This window comes from Nasonia vitripennis (genome assembly GCF_009193385.2).
Source record: "Nasonia vitripennis strain AsymCx chromosome 2 unlocalized genomic scaffold, Nvit_psr_1.1 chr2_random0002, whole genome shotgun sequence".
NCBI classification, from domain to species: domain Eukaryota; kingdom Metazoa; phylum Arthropoda; class Insecta; order Hymenoptera; family Pteromalidae; genus Nasonia; species Nasonia vitripennis.
Genome location: NW_022279608.1, coordinates 3,463,117 through 3,465,693, shown reverse-complemented (window position 1 = coordinate 3,465,693; position 2,577 = coordinate 3,463,117).

The following is a 2,577-nucleotide window of genomic DNA, read 5'->3' as shown; positions in this document are numbered from 1 at the left end:
CTTAATTTCATCACATATCCATTTCTTCCAAACACCATAGACCTCTATTATATAGTTTCTAAATAAATCAAATTACAATTATTATAACCTGTCCTACTAAAAACCCCATTCGACAACTCCCGTGATAACTCTGCTGATTACTCACGCGTTTACTTACGTGACTAAACAGGTATGTATATCGATAAATTAATGACCCACATGAGAACTAACTTGATTATATAATGAAGCAATTTATTTTAATATTAATCATGAGATAATCACGAAATCAATTACGCGACTAATAACATGACTACTTACGCGACTATCCTGTTGTTACGACCGGGCAGCCGTACAGAGCGATTACTCGCACGATAGAAATAATTACAAATTCCGAGTCGACGAGACCTTTTATTTAGCGCAGTCCGCTCACGCGATACCGCCTAGGGAAAAGGTAAAGAAGGGCGCAATTTGGCCGGTAGCTGACGGTGAGATAGTGATAGCTCACCAAGTAGCGTAACTCAGAGTGACTTCTGTACGAGTTGATATTAGCTAAATTAAGACACCATGTACTGACACAATAACGTTACATGCGACACTGACGTGAAATTGTGAATAATGATAGGAGGAACGACTTACCTTGACGAAGCGGACCTGTAGTTACCGACTGGCTAGCTCGATATCGTTCTGGCGCTGTAGCTTGTCTCAAAAGGGCGCGAAGATTGTAATGTAATAATTCGTACGCAAGGATTAAGTAACTGAGTGAAGTGATTTATTCAATTAGTCAGATTATAATTAGTACAAGATATAAGGCCTCGACTGACAAGTCCAAAAACTTGGCGAACGCTCTGAGTCTAAGTCCGGTTACAGAAAAATAGTTTAAGTCGCGAGTCGAAAGTTCTGGCCAATCAGGATTTAAGGAGGGTGTATGTCTCAGCGGGGGTGGCTACCCTTTTATTAGTCATGTTCCTTAGTACGTGTCCCCTAGCCTGGCCGGCTGTAATAGTTTTCTTTATTGTAATTTCCCTCATTGTCGTATCGATTTCCGCTTATTTGGGTCGTTCGGCTGAGATTTATAGCTTCCTTATTGTTTGGTAGATCTGGGGTGTCTCCCCCTGTTTCACCTGGTTTATTCAGGATAGACGCCCTTTCATCTGCCGTCGCGCGTGTCAGTGGCTTGGCTATTGTGTCGTGCTCTGCGTTGCCGACTGTTGCTGGTTTGTTGGTCTCCGTTATGCCTGCCGTGGAACAGTTCCATTTATCGTGGTGAGGTACTCCTTTGGTCGAGCGTGGTATTCGCGTGAGTATTGACCGGTCAGTTTAGATCATAGTAGGCTGACGTGACACTGTACTCACACGAAATTTTTTACTATTCGGATGTTATACATGCAATTACTCATGTATCTGCTTTAATAATCGTGAGAGTAATCACGTAAGTTATTTCAACAAGATACTGTAAACGATTGATTTAAAAACTGTATTCATGTGATACATCAATCCTTGATAGTGAAAAATAATTTAGTCCTAATAATCCAAACTACATTGATTAACTACAAAACCCAATTTTATTAACCTTTAACCCATTATCCTAAAATCTGAATTAATATAAAAATCTAAATGCAACTACAAATCAGAAGTTTATTCTAGTTTATAGTATTATACATTTTTATATGTCTAGTAATAATGATTTTCTCGTTGGAAAATACATTTGAACTTTATAAATATTATTAAGTTAATGAGCAGACGGAGGTAATAAAACTGTTTTTCTATGATTATTTTTAGCTTTGGTATTACGAACGTGTTTGCAGGATTGTAGATAAATCGAGATTTGCGAAATAACTTTATTTTATTAAAAAACTTTTATTGAAAAATGGGCTATTGATCGCCAAAAAATATGTAAAGCCGAATTTTAGTTTTTTTTTTAAATTTATTATTGTAAATTACAAAATGCAAAAGAGTATTGCAAATATACAGTTTAACAGTTTCTATCTATACGGGTGTGGAAGGTGGTTACATACATGCTTACATGTGCGATTATTTTCGAATACAAACAAAGCGAAATTTTATGCTACCCTTTACTAACATAATGTGCAAACACCTGTGCACAGATTTCTGTAGAGATTTCTACACACATATTTGCACATTATTTTCGTAAGGTTATGCTATACAAAATCTGTTACAATGCCGCTACCCTAAGCGGGTCTTGGGCGTTGTCGTCCAGATCGGACGGGTGGGTGCCTATCACCACTACACAGCGCGTCGTTAGGTTGCGGATAGAGGAACAGCCCCTGAGAAAGAGGTTAGCTGCGAATAAATTGAATAAGCAGCCACGGACAGCCGCTAGGAACAGGCGTGGGTGTGATGAGCCCACACTGTCGAACGCATTCATCTAGAAACACTACGCAAGCACCACAACAAAAAAAAAAATACTTCACATTATCTCTTATCTCTCAATCTATCTCTTTCATCACACATTACAAAAATGGGCAAAAATCCTGCTGCCGAGGAGGATGCGGGAGCGATGACAATTGCCCCGAAAGGGGATGTGTAGAATGATTCGTCACCCGGTCTTACGTTAGGATGCGAAAATGAAACCGTAGT